At 44.8% G+C, this 17398-nt stretch overlaps 2 long non-coding RNA genes across 2 annotated transcripts; one reads left to right on the top strand and one right to left on the bottom strand.

The window, feature by feature from the left end:
* Window positions 1–6456: 6456 nt before the first annotated feature.
* Window positions 6457–7380, bottom strand: LOC311437064. The gene is made up of 2 exons (XR_014693263.1): window positions 7287–7380; window positions 6457–6860 (listed from the first exon to the last, which is right to left on the bottom strand). It is a non-coding gene; the product is annotated as an uncharacterized lncRNA (long non-coding RNA).
* A 3820-nt stretch (window positions 7381–11200) lies between these two features.
* LOC311437346 lies at window positions 11201–15800 on the top strand. The gene is made up of 2 exons (XR_014693414.1): window positions 11201–11848; window positions 14206–15800. It is a non-coding gene; the product is annotated as an uncharacterized lncRNA (long non-coding RNA).
* The last annotated feature ends 1598 nt before the right edge of the window (window positions 15801–17398 follow it).

Genomic DNA, 17398 nt, shown 5'->3' with positions numbered 1-17398 from the left:
ACTTACACTAACCCTTACCCTTAACTAAATGTAACCATTACACTAAACATCATCCTTACCCTTACCATTATCCCTACTCTTACTCTTACCCTTATCCTAAACGTTTCCCAAACCATTACCCTTACATTAAACCTAACCCTTACCCTAAACCTTACACTTACTCTTAACCTTATCCTTAACCTTAACCTAATACTTACCCTTACGTTTCCCTCACCCTAACCCTAAAATTAACCCTAACCATTACCCTAACACTTACCCTTACTCTAAGCCTTACCCTGAACCGTACCCTTACACTTCCACTTACCCACTTAAGGGTAAGGGTTAGAATAAGGTTACCATTAAGGGTGACCCTTAAGCTTATCCTTAAAGTTTACGGTTAGGTTAAGGGTAAGGGTAATGGTATGGATAAGGGTAAGGGTAAGGATAAGGGTAATTGTACGAGTAATTGCTAGGGTAAGTGTAAGCGTAAGTGTACATGTAAGTGTTGTTATATGGCTTATGGTTAGGGTAAGGTTAAGGGTAAAGTTTATGCTAAGGGTAAGAGTAAGGGTAACGGATAGAGTAAGGGTAAGGGTAACGGTAAGGTTAAGGGTACAAGTATGTGTTAGGGTATGGGTTATGGTAAGGGTAAGAGTTAGGGTAATGTAAGGGTAAGTGTAAGGGTACGGGTCAGGGTAAGGGTTAGAGTAAGTGTTAGGGTTAGGGTAAGGGTAAGTGTTAGGTAATGGTTAGGGTTAATTTTAGGGTTAGGGTGAGGGAAACGTAAGGGTAAGTATTAGGTTAAGGTTAAAGGTAAGGTTAAGGTTAAGTGTAAGGTTTAGGGTAAGGGTTAGGGATAATGTAAGGGTCAGGGTAAGGGTCAGGGGAAGGGTAAGAGTATGGATAAGGATAAGTGTAAGAGATAAGAGTAAGTGTAAGTGTAAGGATAAGTGTAAGTGTAAGAGTAAGGGTAAGTGTTAGGGTAAGGGTAAGAATAAGGGTATGGGTAATGGTAAAGTTGAGGGTTAGGGTAAGGGTAAATGTAACATTTAGATTTAATCTAAGTGTAGCAGAAATGTTAAAGTTTAGGGTAAGGGTAAGTGTTAGGATAAGGGTAAGGTTTAGGATTAGGTTACTGGTAAGGGTAAGGGTAACGGTAAGTGTAAGGGTTACGGTAAGGGTAAGGGTACGGGTAGAAGTATGTGTTAGAGTATGGGTTGTGGTAAGGGTTAGGGTAAGAGTAAGGGTAAGGGTATGTGTAAGGGTACGGGTCATTGTAAGGGTTAGAGTAAGGGTTAGGGTAAGGGTAAGTGTTGGGGTAATGGCTAGGGTTAATTTTAGGGTTAGGGTGAGGGAAACGTAAGGGTAAGTATTAGGTTACAGCTAAGGTTAAGGTTAATAGTAAGTGTAAGGTTTAGGTTAAGGGTTAGGGAAGGTTTAGGTTAAGGGTAAAAGTAAGCATAATGGTAAGGGTAAGGGTGAGGGTTAGGGTAAGGTTTAGAATTAGGTAAAGGGTAAGTGTAGCAGAAAGGGTAAGGTTTAGGATAAGGGTAAGTGTAAGGATAACGGTAAGGTTAGGGTTATATTAAGGGTAAGGGTAAGGGCAATTGTACGAGCAATTGCTAAGGTAAGTGTAAGCGTAAGTGTACATGTAAGTGTTGTTATATGGCTTATGGTAAGGGTAAGGTTAAGGGTAAGGTTTATGTTAAGGGTAAGCATAATGGTAACAGATAGAGTAAGGGTAAGGGTAACGGTAAGGTTAAGGGTAGAAGTATGTTGTAGGGTATAGGTTATGGTAAGGCTATGTGTTAGGGTAAGTGTAAGGATAAGGGTAAGTGTACAAGTCAGGGTAAGGTTTAGAGTTAGGATTAGGGTTAGGGTTAGGGCAAGGGTGTTAGGGTAATGGTTAGGGTTAATTTTAGGGTTAGGGTGATGGATAAGAAAGGGTAAGTATTCGGTTATGGTTAAGGGTAAGGTTAAGGTTAAGAGTAAGTGTAAGGTTTAGGGTAAGGGTTAGGGTTCATGTAAGGGTCAGGGTAAGGGCTGGGGTAAGGTTTAGGATTAGGGTTAGGGTAAGGGTAAGTAGTTTGGATAAGGATAAGTGTAAGGAATAGGGTAAAAGTAAGGGTTAGGGTAAGGGTAAGGTTAATGGTAACGGTAAGTGTAAGGATAAGGGTTAAGGGTAAGTGTAAGAGTAAGGGTATTGGTAATGGTAAGGGTGAGGGTTACTGTAAGGGTACGTGTAAGGTTTAGATTTAGGCTAAGGGTAAGTGTAGCAGAAAGGGTAAGGGTTACGGTAAGGGTAAGTGTTAGGATAAGGGTAAGGTTGAGGTATAGGTTAAGGGTAAGGGTAAGGGTAAGGGTAAGGGTAAGGGTAAGGGTAAGGGTAAGGGTAAGGGTAAGGGTAAGGGTAAGGGTAAGGGTATGGGTAGAAGTATGTGTTAGAGTATGGTTTATGGTAAGGGTAAGGGTTAGGGTACGATTAAGTGTAAGGGTATGTGTAAGGGTACGGGTCATTGTAAGTGTTAGAGTAAGGGTTATGGTAAGGGTAAGTGTTGGGGTAATGGTTAGGGTTAATTTTAGGATTAGGGTAGGGGAAACGTAAGGGTAAGTATTAGATTAAGTTTAAGAGCAAGTGTAAGGTTTAGGGTAAGGGTAAGGGTAAGGGTTAATGTAAGGGTCAGGGTAAGGGTTCAGGTAAGATTTAGGGTTAGAGTTAGGTTAAGGTTAAGTGTTAGGGAAAGGGTAAGTTGTATGTATAAGTGTAAGGGTTAGGGTAAGTGTAAGGGTAAGGGTAAGGGTAAGGGTAAGTCTAAGGGTACGGATCAGTGTAAGGGTTAGAGTAAGGGTTAGGGTTAGGGTTAGGTAAGGATAAGTGTTAGGGTAAGGGTTACCGTTAATTTTAGGGTTATGGTGAGGGAAACGTAAGGGTATGTATTAGTTTAAGGGTAAGGTTAAGGTTAAGAGTAAGTGTAAGGTTTAGGTTAAGGGTTAGGGTTAATGTAAGGTTCAGGGTAAGGGTTGGGGTAAGGTTTAGGGTAAGGATAAGAGTAAGGGTATGGGTAATGGTAAGGGTGAGGGTTAGGGTAAGGGTAAGGGTAAGTGTAAGGTTTAGGGTAAGGGTAATGGTATGGATAAGGGTAAGGGTAAGGGTAAGGGTAAGGGTAAGGGTAAGGGTAAGGGTAAGGGTAAGGGTAAGGGTAAGGGTAAGGGTAAGGGTAAGGGTAAGGGTAAGGGTAGGAGTAATTGAACGAGAAATTGCTAGGGTAAGTGTAAGCGTAAGTGAACATGTAAGTATTGTTGTATGGCTTATGGTAAGGGTAAGGTCAAGGGTAAGGTTTATGTTAAGGGTAAGAGTAAGGGTAACGGATAGAGTAAGGGTAAGGGTAAGGGTAATGGTAAGGTTAAGGGTACAACTATATATTAGGGTATGGGTTATGGTAAGTGTAAGGGTTAGGGTAAGTGTAAGGGTAAGGGTAAGTGTAAGGGTATGGGTCACGGTAAGGGTTAGAGTTAGGGTTAGGCTAAGGGTAAGGTTAATGGTAATGGTAAGTGTAAGGGTAAGGGTAAGTGTAAGGTTTAGATTTAGGAAAAGGGTAAGTGTAGCAGAAAGGTTAAGGGTTAGGGTAAGGGTAAGGGTCAGTGTTAGTGTAAGGGTAAGGTTAAGGGTAAGGGTAATGGTATGGATAAGGGTACGGGTAAGTTTAAGGGTACGGGTCAGGTGTAATAGTAAGTGTAAGGGTAAGGGTCATGGTAAGGGTTAGAGTAAGGGTTTGAGTAAGGGTAAGGGTAAGGGTTAGGATAAGTGTAAGGGTTCAAGCAAGGATTAGGGCAAGAGTAAGTGTAAGGGTAATAGTAAGGGTTAGGGTAAGTGTAAGGGTAAGGGAAAGTGTTAGGATATGTTTTAGGGGAAGCGGAAGTGTAAGGGTTAGGTTAAGTGTAAGGGGAAGGGGAAGGTAAGGGGAAGGGTTGGAGTAAGGTATAGGGTAAGGGTAAGGTTATGGTTAAAGGAAAGAGTAAGGGTAAGGAAAAAGTAAAGGTAAGGATTTGGGTAATGGTAAGGGTGAGAAGGGTTAGGGTAAGGGTTAGGTAACGCAGTGTACAACCTGGGACGTCACACGCAGAGCTGCCTCTGGCAAGGTGAGTGAGGAACAGATGTAGCAGTTGTTGCATTGTAGGTCTCGTTGTTACTCTAAGCATCCCCTTTGTCTTAGAGGTGTTGTAGCTGTTTGAAGAGGGTAGATTGAAGCATCTGCCTCGGGGGCTGGTAAGCGGCAGAAGTAAGGGAGCAGATGAGAGTAACTTACCTAGTTGTGCTGTGTCTTTGGATGCTGCATCGGCCTATGCGTTTCTTTTTCTTTCACAGGTGTCTCGCACAGGCTCAAAGGAGCAAACTGCACTCTGAAGAGCTGTGTAAGAAGAGGGGCTGGTCATGAGCTGGGTTGGAGCAGAACGACCAAGTAGCACAAGGTGACTATGAAAGGTGTCCGTCTTGCTTTGCAGGTGCCGTGGCAGGCTCTCCACAGAAGTGACTAAGGATATGAGATAAGGCCAGAGAGCGACAAGGAGCGGCACGTGCAGGGATGGTTTTGAAGCGCTGCGGTGGCTTACTCTTCTGTTCATCAGGTGCCACAGGCAAGGTGGGTTGTAACATCAGTCGTTAAATTTGCATGAAAGCAGTTCACTTGAATGCCACAGTGCATCTGAGTAGGGTGTTCTAGCAGAACAAGCTTGTCTGGCACAGCGGTGCCTGATGGCAGTGTGTTTCCTCAGGTGAAGAGGTGCCTGAAGCCCCATCCTATCTAGCCTGCACACAATTATCTGAGAATGAAAGCTGCTTTCCAGTAATTCAGAAAGCCAAGTTACATCTCAGCCTTGAGCATCTCGGGCTTTTGGGCCTGTCTGTAACATTTGGCACCAGCACTAATACTTTTTTTGGCATATGTTTAGCGTTTGGGGCCTGTGTCTGGGATTTGGGCCCTGTCTCGAACCACTGGGGCTTTGTCCTGGGTTTTGGAGCCTGCCTCTAGAGTTCAGGGCCCGTGATTAGGCTTTTGGGGTCTGTGTCTGGGGGCCGGTATCTGGGGGCAAGGGGGGAGCTGCTTGTAGACCCTTGGGGCCAGCATTGAGGGGGTTGGGAGCTGACTCTACACCTTTGGGGCCTGCTTCTGGGGGGGGGGGGGGTTGAGACCTGCATCTGGGGGAGGGGTGGGAGCTCTTTGTATTCCTTTGGAGTCTGTGTTGAGGGGGGGGGAGGGGGGGGGGAGGTGGAAGGGTAGGGTTGGTTGGGAGCTGCTTGTACACTGTTGGAGCCTGGGTTGAGGGAGGAGGTTTGGAGCTGCTTCTACACCTTTGGGGCTGGCATCGGCGGTAGGGGGTTGGGTGCTGGTTGTAGGGGCCTTTGTTTGGGGGGGGGGCTTGGGGCCTGCGTCTGGGGGAGGGGTGGGAGCTGCTTGTACACCTTTGGGGCCTGCATCTGTGGGGGGTCAGGGCCTGTGTCTAGGGGGCTGGTGTTATAAGTTGCCCCCTTAATTAATTTTCAGAGAGCATTGCATTAATAATAGAAAGGAATTTATTGAGTAAGCAACAGCAAGCAAAACAGCGCTGGGCGGCCGGGGAGTCTCGGCTCTGCCAATGGCGCGCACCTCACCCCCGCCAGGGTCCCTTTTTATATCTTGGTAATTCCGGGATTATTCAGCCCATCCTGGTATATTCTGCAACTGCGCACACTGGTGCTAAGGGGTCGTCTCTGTCCCTTTGGTGGTCGTGAAGATGAAGGCCGTAGTCTTCCTCCGCGTTGTGGTTCAACTTCTTTTTTTTTTTATTTGGTCATGTTGGCCCAGCGTGAGACAGGAAGGCAGGATGTTGATACACTAGTTTAGCAACTTATCAGGAGATGGTTACATGAGCTTTGCAGCAGGATCTTTGAACAAAAGAGGCAACTGAGATGCAGAAGGAGAGAAGGGGAGGGGGTTCTCTTTTTCTGTTACATTAAGCAAAAGAATTTTCATAGTGTCTAGCCAAGCATTATACAGCTCCTTACTTCAGCAGGGAGTTTTCACAACTCCCTTTCCTCAAACAGAACTCCTTGTTTTTATAATACAAAAGACAATGAACAAACATTTATTGTGTTTTACAATCCCTCCTTTTTCTTTTAGTTACTCATTTTGTTCATTGAAGCTCTGCAATGCCTGGCTACTAAGAACTAATGTTTCCTCGATTCCTTCGTTGGTACTTATTGGCTCGTATCTGGCACGTATGAGCATTAGATGTGCCGCTTCTAAACGTCCCTTTACAATCGCAATCAATTTATTAAAAATATGTGGTCCAAAAGTTAGTGCTATTATTAATAACAAGAAAGGTCCTGTTATTGTTGATAATAAAGTACTAAGCCAGGTGAATAATTAAACCAAGATTCGTACCAGCTCTGTCGGGCTTCATTCTCCCGTTTCCTTTTTTCCAACCCTTCCCTGGGTCTTGCCATTGTATCTCTTACCACTCCAGTGTGATCAGCATACACAGCATTCCTCTTTCAGGGCTGCAAACAGCCCGTCCTGTTGTAAAAAAAAATACCAAATCTAATCCCCTACGATTTTGTAACACTACCTCTGAAAGTGACCTGATAGATTTTCCAGGGCCGAGATGGATTGTTCAATTTGTGTCAGGTCCTCGTCCACAGCAATGCGTAAGGAAGTAAATTCTTGATTTTGTTTAACCAATGAGGCTACCCTGGTCCCCACTCCAGCTCCTCCCAAGATTATTAGGGTGGCCGAAGTTAGAGCCATAAATGGTTCCCGTCTTTCCAGATGTTAACTTGCCACTGTGTGCTGGGTATACATACAAACCTCAGGGTGGTATAGAATCCTTGGTATAATTATCACCTGTATACAAAAATCACGAGACGCATTAAAGAGTTTTAGTGATAGCCAAGGAGTTACGCCCACTGACGAACAAACCCACCTAGTGTTGTTGGCTGGGATTAGCCACTCGGTTGATTGTTTTCCATTCTCCATGGTATTACATAGGTGACACTTCCCACTAGGAACCGTGCCCACACACCTACCACCTCCAGTGACTTGTGTTAGTGTTACCCTTATGTCTTTTCCCCAACTGCAATGTAGAGGGCTGTTCTCGTTTGCGCGGGTGGGCTCCCCAGGATCCCTGATAGCATCATAATATGAAGGCCTTATACTAAAGCATAATCAACAGTGTTTTGTTACATTTGGGTTTGTTTTGTTTAATAATTGGTAGCTAGCATTCATGACCCCCCCATATGTTATTCTCAGCTATGTTATTCTCTGCTTTACCTGAGCTCATAGGGCTGCTGAGGGTTGGCACTGTAGTATTTTCCGCAGGCTGGATTCCCTGGACACTTTCTGACAATACCTCATTTGGTCCTACTGCCTGAGCCTATCAGCATCCTCCTTTTTATTAGTATGAGTCCTCCCCTATCTGTTCCGTGTTCGTAAAATCTGACATTTTTCCTAGTACCCAGCTAGTATCGTCCAAGTTTGTTATATTTATATACAGAACCTTGCAAATTTCTTTATTTCTGTGGAAGGTTCCTGTATACCCTATACCATGCCCTTGCCACCTGTAACGGGGATCCACTTGTCAATTACAATCTTGCGGCCCATATCCGTCTTGTAAGAATTTATTCCGACCAGCCCCGAGTGTCCAGTCCGTAGCAATGGTTTCACACCCCCCAGTATGCACAATAATACACGTTCGGGTAATTACAGTACCCCTTTCCTGGGTTAGAACTTGGGCAGAAATGAAATCCTGATTGGTTAAAGCATGGCTGCACTGACACCAGGTCACATAATGTGATGCGGAAACTGGGAGCACCCGCTGTTGTTGTTTGCTGGATGATGAATTGATCCTTCCATCTGATCAAGCTCCATTTAAAAGGCTGGTGGGGATGCGCAGACCCATAGCTGACCAAAACGATGATACTGACTCCCATGTATCGTAGGAGGTGGTCGGAGCCCATCTAAATTGTCGGCCCCTCAGTCCCCCACCGTTTTCACTTCTCTGCCTCGCTTGTCAGTTCGGTTGCAGCGAACTACAAGGTATCGGTTCTTCTTGGCAGCAGCAGTGTTCTTCAGGGGAACCTACTAGGAAGCCTTCGAAACAGGGCCTCCTCCCCTTCCCACGATACACAGATAATACACAATACTTATCGAGTACGTCTTAGTGTCAGCTTCAAGTCGTCAGGGCCTGGAGCTGCCTCCCATTTACCTTCCCGGATTGGAACTTTCACACTGCTGGCATGCGTCCATCCTTTCTCCGCAGTTCGAATAGCCGTTTCTGTGGTAAGCAAAACAACAGAGGGGCCTTCCCCGTCGTGGTGTTTAAAAAGTCTCTTTCCAAGTCTTAATTAGAATTGAGGGTGATCAAGTGGCAATTCCAAGTCATAGGGCATACCATATAGCATTTCAAAAGGAGAAATTCCTACATCAGTTCTGGGCTGCGTCCATATGTTTAACAGTGCAAGGGGTAAGCATTTTACCCAAAAAGCCTTAGTTTCCAGCACAAGTTTTGTTAGTTGTTTCTAAATTTCACCATTCATTCGCTCTACCTTTCCAGAAGAGGAGGGGTGCCAGGGGCTGTGAAAATCCCACTCAATCTCTAAGGCCTGCTTTAATCCTTGCAGTAAAGCTTTACACCCATTCAGTCACGTGGTCGATTAGGACAAACAAGTAACTCAGTAAAGTCTACCTGTATACTTTAGAAAGGTCAAAGCCCTGGCTCCCGTCCCCCTCTAGATAGGTTACAGAAGACCTTTTTATTTACCCTTTGACATATAGTAGTACATCCTCTGCATCTGTGCTTCCCTAAAGTATATATTCCTACACAGACATGCTTTCTTAGAACAACATCACACATTGCTTGCACCTCCCAATGATTCTTCTGATGTAAAACAGTTAATATTTGCCTCATTATCACTTTATTCAGCATTTCTCCCCCATCAGGGAGTATCGATTTTCCTGAAAATGATCCACATATTTGTAACATTAGTACCTCCTTGGGAGGTTGTAATTGCTCCAAAATCTTTTTTAGAATTTACCCAAATAGATAGGTGGCCCTGTAAACCCCTGAGGTAAAATTGTCCACCTATATTGTTGCTTCCGCCCCCTTTTCAGGGTCTTTCCAGTCAGAGGTGAATATACATGTATGTTTGCTCTCAGGGCCAGAGAGCACTCCATTAATAACACTGTTATTCCAGTCTAACAATTTACTAGTTGAATGCCCAATTTAATCATCAAATCCCTTCCCAACAAGTTAGTTTCCGCCTTGGATACATACAATAATTGCCCAGTGATCATTTTATCCCCTGGTCTCAGCTTGGTATCCCCCAAAAGTGGCACTGTTATCCCAGTCCCTTCTACCCCCATCACATTTAGGGTTTCATTAGTTAATTTAATCCCTGAAGCTTTACAAGTCAGTAATGACTTAGCTGCTCCAGTGTATTGGGTTTGATGGCAAGGTTCGGGGGGTGTGAGGGGTGTGGGAGTGGGAAACTGCAGTGGCAGCCCCCGTGAAAAAACAAAACAAAACAAAACAAAAACAAAAACAGAAACCTCCCCGTGGTATATAAGGGACAATTTCATCTGGCCCTAAAGGCGCCCACTGCTGCCCAGAGCCAAGACGTAGCAACACAGTCCGTGCCTCTGTGAGAGTGTGGGAATAGAAATGTTGTTTTTGCAGAGTTACATTGTTTAGAAGGAGGGAATGTGGTACTGAGATATGCTTACAGTGATAAGAAAGTTTAGCAGGCGACCTTGTAAAATGCAGACAATCAGACTCCTTAGGACAATTAGGTGAAAATCACAGTGTCAAGTCAAGTCAGATAAGTGAAGAAACATTACCACTTCAAGCAGTAAAAATGTCAAAAGAAATTTGAAATTTAACAGGCCGGCGACTGAAGGCCATGCATTGTTTGTGAAGCATCAGATAGATTGTGAATCTGGATTACCCACTCAGTGGGGAAATGTTGAGGAATGGTTAAGTGAAGTGGGACATGTGAATGTGGGGCAGTTGGGAGGCAATAAGCTAATAAAGTACCGTACTTAGCTTACATGGGTCTGGGCACGTACACAGGTGGCTGAGAGCCAATCAGGATCAAGAACACGATGCCCTTAGGCGATTGGGTAGACCCCCTGGGGCAGGACGGTAGCAACTGCAAAGCGCGGGAAAATGTTAGCCAATCCTAAGTTTAGTTTAAGAATGTTTATGAGTTTTGAACTAGATAAAAGGCGACTGAGCTATCCATTAAAGTTGAAGTTCACTGTTCACTCATATTAAGCGTCTGTGTCTTCCTCCCGTCGACAACAAATGGCGCCCGAACAGGGACCAATCTGAACGGGAACAGGGACTCCGCTGGAGTTGAACCTGCGAGCCACGGTTGGACGGGATACGGGAACCGGTCCTGCAACGCAGCTCAGGAGGTGAAAAGGATTAAAAATTGTGGAATCCCCGCACCCGAGGCCTGAAAGGCGAAAGGGACGAAAACTTCGAATCCCCGCACCCGCAGCTCGGAAAGAGAGTCCTCGCACCCGGGACGAGCCCATAGAGGGTCCCGCCGGAAAGCGCCGCCGAGGTCTTGCAAAGGCTGCAACGGTACCGACGCATATAAAGGTATGGAGAGGCAAGCGGCGTATGATTTGCTCAAATGCTTTTTAGAAAAGCGGAGCACACAGTGTATATATTGTAAAAAGGAATTGCCAGAGTTATTAGCTTGTGGGGTAGCTAAGGGTTGTTTTTTAAATCCTGATATGGTGTTTGAACAAGCAGAGTGGAGGAAGTTCGGGGACAAACTGTTTGATGAGGTGATTAGTGATAACAAGGTGGCGAGAAAATTAATGAAGCCATGGAGGGCGGTAACTAATGCATTAGCAACACACCAAGCTGAACAAAAAATAGCTGCTGCCATAACAGAGCAATTAGGATCATCCAGTCAGAATGGGGGGACTTCTGCTGCTTCCTTTACTCAACAAAGAGCTGAGTCTTACCCCTCTCCACCATCATATAGAACAGTTATAATTCCACAGGGGACCTCGGGTGGCTGGGAAACGTCTGTACCCGTATCAGGGGAAGAAGAATCTTCACAGCCACCGACAGCCCCACCCGCACAATTAGAGAATGGAGAAAGGGTGGGTGGGGAATCGGGAACAAATTCATTTTCGACAAATCCATTTAAATCCAATTTACAGGGTAGGGAGGAACCATTCGGGTTGTTTATCGATCGAGTAGCAAATGCAATACAAGCCGCGGGAGTTCCCGATTATCTTAAAGGCACTATATTAAAGCAATGTGCACTCCAAAATTGTAACCCTTCAACTCGAAGTATATTAGCTACATTGCCGAGTACTTGGACAATAGAGGAAGGATTGGAAAGAATGTCTCAGGTACCTGTAGGTCCACAGGCTATGTTAGTAAAAGCAGTAAAACAATTAGGTGACAACATGAACGAGCAGTCTAAAGTGCCTGCCGCCCTTGCACCTTTGCAAACCCCCGGAGGACGTTCTAATGGCCGAGGATCGGCACCGCAGCGCCGTTGCTTTCGGTGTGGTATTGCGGGACACATCAGACGGGAGTGTAAAACAGAATCAGTGTGGTGCCAGAACTGTCAATCAAATACTCATAGCACTTCGGCATGCCGACGAGGTGCGTCGGGAAACGGCCGGAGCAGCGGGAAGAGCCGTCCCGCGACGACACAAAAAGCGGCTTTTGCGACAACGGCAGCAACAGCACCGGCACCATCTGCAGCGACTCCCCTTTTCTCCGACCAGCCACCAGAGGGAGCCTCGGCCTGGATTGGGCAACAGTAGTCGATGTGACTTTATTGGATTCGAGACCCACCAGGGTAAGGACAGGAGTTTTTGGACCAATTATTATTAATGGTGAACCTGTGGGAGCTCTATTATTAGGGAGATCGTCTGCCACTGTGAATGGATTACAAATATTAATTGGACTTATTGATAAGGACTACCTTGGGGAAATACAAGTTATGGTTTTTGCAATGTTCCCTCCAATTCATGTGCCGCAGGGCACAAAAATAGCACAATTAATCCCATTGCCTCATCTTGCTGAATCGTTAGCACCAGAATCTGGAAAGTATTGAGGACAGGGAGCATTTGGCTCCACGGGAAAAGTGGTGCTATTGACACTTGGTATGCGTCAAAGACCACGACAAAAGGTCGCTGTGTGCTTAAGGGATGAAAAAATACAAATTGAGGCATTGTTGGATACTGGTGCTGATGTATCGATAATTAGCACAAAAGATTGGCCGTCACATTGGCCTACATTTGAGTCTAGTGCCACGGTATCAGGAGTAGGAGGTATGATTCTTGCTCGTTGATCACCAGTGCTGCAATGGACAATAGGTGATAAGGTGGTAAATTGCAGTGTATCCATCTTATCACTGCCTGAGGGAGTACAAGCGTTAATAGGGCGAGATATCCTTGCCCAAATGGGAGCGGTTCTCACAACAAATCATCAAAATTTTTAGGTGTGGCCATTGCTCGGACTTTCCCAATCCCACTTAAATGGAAAACTGATGAACCTGTGAGGGTTGAACAGCGGCCACTAAAACAGGAAAGTCTTTTACATGCCCATAAATTAGTACAGGAACAGTATCAACAAGGGCATCTGAGACTGTCAACAAGCCCTTGGAATACTCCGGTTTTTGTGATTCCCAAAAAATCAGGGAAATACCGTTTGCTACACGACTTACGAGCAGTTAATAGTCAAATGTGTGCTATGGGAGCACTGCAACCTGGGTTACCTAATCCTGCTATGATACCAGAAGGGTGGAAATTGTTAATTGTAGATCTTAAAGACTGCTTTTTTTACAATTGCATTACATGAAAATGATAAACAGAGGTTTGCTTTTACACTCCCTGCCATAAACTGTGAAGGGCCATGTCAGAGATTTGAGTGGACTGTATTACCTCAAGGCATGCGTAATTCACCTGCTTTATGTCAGCTCTATGTCGATGCGGCACTTCAACCAATTCGCCGCGCATGGCCCAAAACGATAATTTACCATTACATGGACGATATTCTGTTAGCCCAGAAGGAGATATTTTCCCTGCAACAGAAAAATGCTCTGGCAGCTGCTCTTAAACAAATGGGACTGGTAATTGCACCAGAAAAAATTCAGGAGGCAAGCCCCTGGAAGTACTTGGGGTGGAAAATTACAGATTCCACTATTCAGCCTCAGAAACTTACCATCCAATCGAACATCAAAACCCTCAATGATGCTCAAAAACTGCTAGGAGATTTACAATGGATTAGGCCAGTGGTCGGAATTCCAAATGAACTGTTGAATTCCCTTCGGCCATTATTAAAAGGAACCGACCCTGCCACAAAGGTAACATTATCAGAAAAACAGTCAGAAATATTACAACAAATTGCATCATTGATTACAACGCGTGTCACACATCGACGCATACCCGACAGGCCACTCGATCTTACTATTCTGTGTGGTCCGCAATACTTGATGGGTGCTATCACACAGCAAAAAATAAAAACGGGGGAGACGGGAGTGGAAACTGTGGTATTGGAATGGATAGCTCCCCCATTGCAACCCCGAAGAACAATTCAAGATGTGTTATTCTTAAATGTCCAGGTGTTTTGTGTTGAAAGTATTTATGTAAGGGTAAGGTTTTAAAACAAAGTGTTGCAAGTCACTTCACGAGGAACACAATGAGAGGCAATACTTGTTTGTTTGCTTATCATTCTAAATTATATTCTTGTGGTATGATTGAGGTTGTGGTATGATTGAGAGTGAGATGTGCCAGAGGCCTCTGGGTGTGCAAGTGTGCTCTGGGTGTACAAGTGTGATCTGAGTGTGCAAGTGTGCTGTGTACTGTGTTAGTGAGAGCGCATTTATTGCCATAGTACAGGCTGAAATCATAGGAAATTAGTCATTGTGTGAAGTAGCCACTTGGAGAAACTTAAGGGAACGTACTGTTTAAAACTTTTTGATCGTACTGAGTCAATGCACAAATCTATTACTTTCTTGAAAGAGTCAATATGGTATCAATCCTTTCCATCAATGGTTCACTGGTTTGTTTGAAACAGTGCATAGATGCTTACTGGGATTGATCAAGGAGGGATTGAGGATTTTGTTTGCTGTGGTGTCAATCATCATTGCATGTAGTATTGTGATAAATGTGGTTGTAGGGTTACTTGCAAAAATGTTATAAAATGTTATAGAGATTTTGAAGTGGTGCCGGAAGTGGGTGCCCGGTGGATCACTGCAAAGCGGACTGAAGCAGCTTTGGAGTCTGCACGCGCCGAGGACGACCAGGAAGAGGTTCCTGATAGTTATTCTGACGGTGACGTGGGCTGTGGCACCTCGACGACTATCAAGAGCAGCCTTTAATCACCATCAAGTGATTGGGTTTTGGGTGTGTTACTATTGAGTTGTTGCTTACTATTAATTGTGTTGCCATTGAGTGCTTACAGTAATTGTAGTGTTATTAGGGTTAAGTTGTATAGTTGTGTTATGTGATGTATTTGACATCTGATGTAAAACCAGCCCTTGAAGAAAAGTCACCAAGAAAGGATAACAGCGACCATGGCTGAATGAACAAAGCAAGGGACTTTGGTTATGTTATCAGTTATAATAATGGCTGGACATGGTAATGCCATCTTAGGGAAAATTGACCCTCACCAGAATATATGGGTCACCTGGGCTAATCAGTCTGGGCAGAGCACATTCTGTCTGTCTCTCGCTTCTGCATCTGATCCTTTTAGAACATGTTTGTTTGGGGTCCCAATAGGGGATCCAGAGGAACTGAGTGAAATGTTAGCACCATATTCTGCCAGTATTACTCTACTCAGTAGATCCCTTTCTGCAAACGTCTCGGATGGAGTAGTCGCTGCCCTGCAAGCTCTTAATAACTCACTGCCATGGGACCCTCAAGAACTGGATCTCTCGGGGTCTGTGGTAGTAGGAAATAGCAGTAGCAACTGGACACAAACATGCTTTGTACTCAGTGAAGGGAAGCAAAATAAAATGAACTGGACCAACATAACGTCGAGGACCCTTGGATTTGAGGCCAATGGACATTACTGCGGATGTAACAACACAAGTTCTTTCTGAAATGTCATAAGATATGGAGAGTCTGAGACATGCTGTATTGCAAAATAGGGCCGCTATTGATTTCTTGTTGCTGGCTCAGGGACATGGGTGTGAAGATGTGGAAGGAATGTGTTGTTTTAACCTTTCTGACCATGGTCAGTCAATTCACGAGCAATTGAAATGGTTAAGGGATCATACACAAAAAATTGTAGTTCAAGATAGTTGGTTTGACGGTTGGCTTAAATCTGTTTTTGGGAACATGGGTGGATGGGTTCAGTTAGTTAAAGAGGGACTTCGGTTTCTACTTATAGTTATATTGATTATAATTGCTGCATATGTGATCTTTAACTGCCTAACTAAGAAACTAGAGCAACTCACACAGAAGGTATTTGTTGAGCAAAATAAAAACGGGGGAATTGTTGAGGAATGGTTAAGTGAAGTGGGACATGTGAATGTGGGGCAGTTGGGAGGCAATAAGCTAATAAAGTACCGTACTTAGCTTACATGGGTCTGGGCACGTACACAGGTGGCTGAGAGCCAATCAGGATCAAGAACACGATGCCCTTAGGCGATTGGGTAGACCCCCTGGGGCAGGACGGTAGCAACTGCAAAGCGCGGGAAAATGTTAGCCAATCCTAAGTTTAGTTTAAGAATGTTTATGAGTTTTGAACTAGATAAAAGGCGACTGAGCTATCCATTAAAGTTGAAGTTCACTGTTCACTCATATTGAGCGTCTGTGTCTTCCTCCCGTCGACAACAGGGAAACAGGGGAGGGTCCTGCCATCAAAAGGTATATAAACTGTGTTTTGGAACTAGTAGATGCGCTCTCTCCTGCTTGTGGGGCGCCCGCCATTGCAATCGCGAATAAATTACTACTTCACTGAGATCCTCGCCTGAGCCTAAGTTATTGGCTACGGAGTGTTTCTCACAATTTGGGGGCTCGTCCGGGATCCAGTCACCTACTGGGGAGCCCCACCGCCGCAGCAGCAGGAAGGCATGCCCCGCTGATTTCAGCGGTCCTGTGCATCGACGGTGGCGGTTCTGCGGAAAGCTGACAGAGGGCCCGAGACTGGTTAAAGAGGCAGGATCCGTGAAGTAGTGGGGAAAGGAAGAAGGTAGGCACTCCGGGTTTTTAAGAATCGATCCGGTAACTCTGTGCACAGACCAAGGTAAGAAATATTAAGTATTGCCTTGGGGGTCGGGTGATCTGGTGTATGGTAAGCCCTTGCACGGGGAAGTGCTGGCACTACGCCAGGGGAATCTGGTGTACGGTAATCCTTGCACAGGGAAGTGCTTGGAAGTACACCAGGGAATCTGGTAAACTCAGGTGTGCGGTAACGCTGGCACGGGGAAGTGCTTGGCGGTACACCCCCATCTTTCAGTACGTTGGTGTGTGGTACACTGCAGAAGGGAAAATTCTGTAGCACATACTGGCGAGGGTTAGGAAAGATGGGAAGTACGAGTTCCAGGGAATCTGGTAAACTCATAGGTGTGCGGTAACGCTTGCACGGGGAAGTGCTTTGCGGTACACCCCCATTTTTCAGTACGTTGGTGTGTGGCACACTGCAGAAGGGAAAATTCTGTAGCACATACTGGCGAGGGTTAGGAAAAATGGGAAAATATGAGTTCCAGGGGACAGGGAGATATCCCTGGGGGAGTGCCTACTAATAGTTCTTCCTGAAAAATGATAAGAAATTGGAAACATAATCCCAAAATTAGAGGGATTGTAAAATAAAAGTAATTAAAAAAAAAAAAAAGGTTAAACATTGTGTATCAGTCTGGACAAAAGAATCAATTAAGGAAACAGCAGTATTTTGGCCAAAATATGGGTCTGATGAAAATTCAGGCTTTAAATTTATGTGTAAACAATAAGATTCCTTTTTCAGAGAAGGAGCCAAGTTATGCTCCCTATAATCTTAATACTGAACTGGTGGCAGCAGCAGTCACTCCAGGAAGGGAGACAGGGACTGTAATTAACACTGTCCCTAAAGAAGGATTGTACTCTAGGCTCTGGCAAGAATTAGAACAAGGTAGAAGATATGTTGAGAATTTTGCCTTCCCTGATACTAACAGTACTAACACTAACTGTGTATCCTCTTAGGTGAACTACCCCCTCCTCCTTACCAGCAGAGAGGTTAGGACTTTTTAAGAAGGAGAGGAAGTCTTTATTCAAGGACCCCAACAGCCTAGCTGAACAATTAGACCAGTTCCTACGACCTGATTTATACTCTTGGGGGAGGGAATTATGTCTATAAGTATGTTGTTTACAGGGAAAGAAATGGGAATGATCAGGAGGAGAGCTGCTATACAAGAATGGGAAAG

The sequence above is a fragment of the Aythya ferina genome (assembly GCF_964211825.1).
Source record: "Aythya ferina genome assembly, chromosome: 5".
In the NCBI taxonomy this organism is placed as follows: Eukaryota; Metazoa; Chordata; class Aves; order Anseriformes; family Anatidae; genus Aythya; species Aythya ferina.
This window is presented reverse-complemented; position numbering and strand designations above follow the sequence as displayed.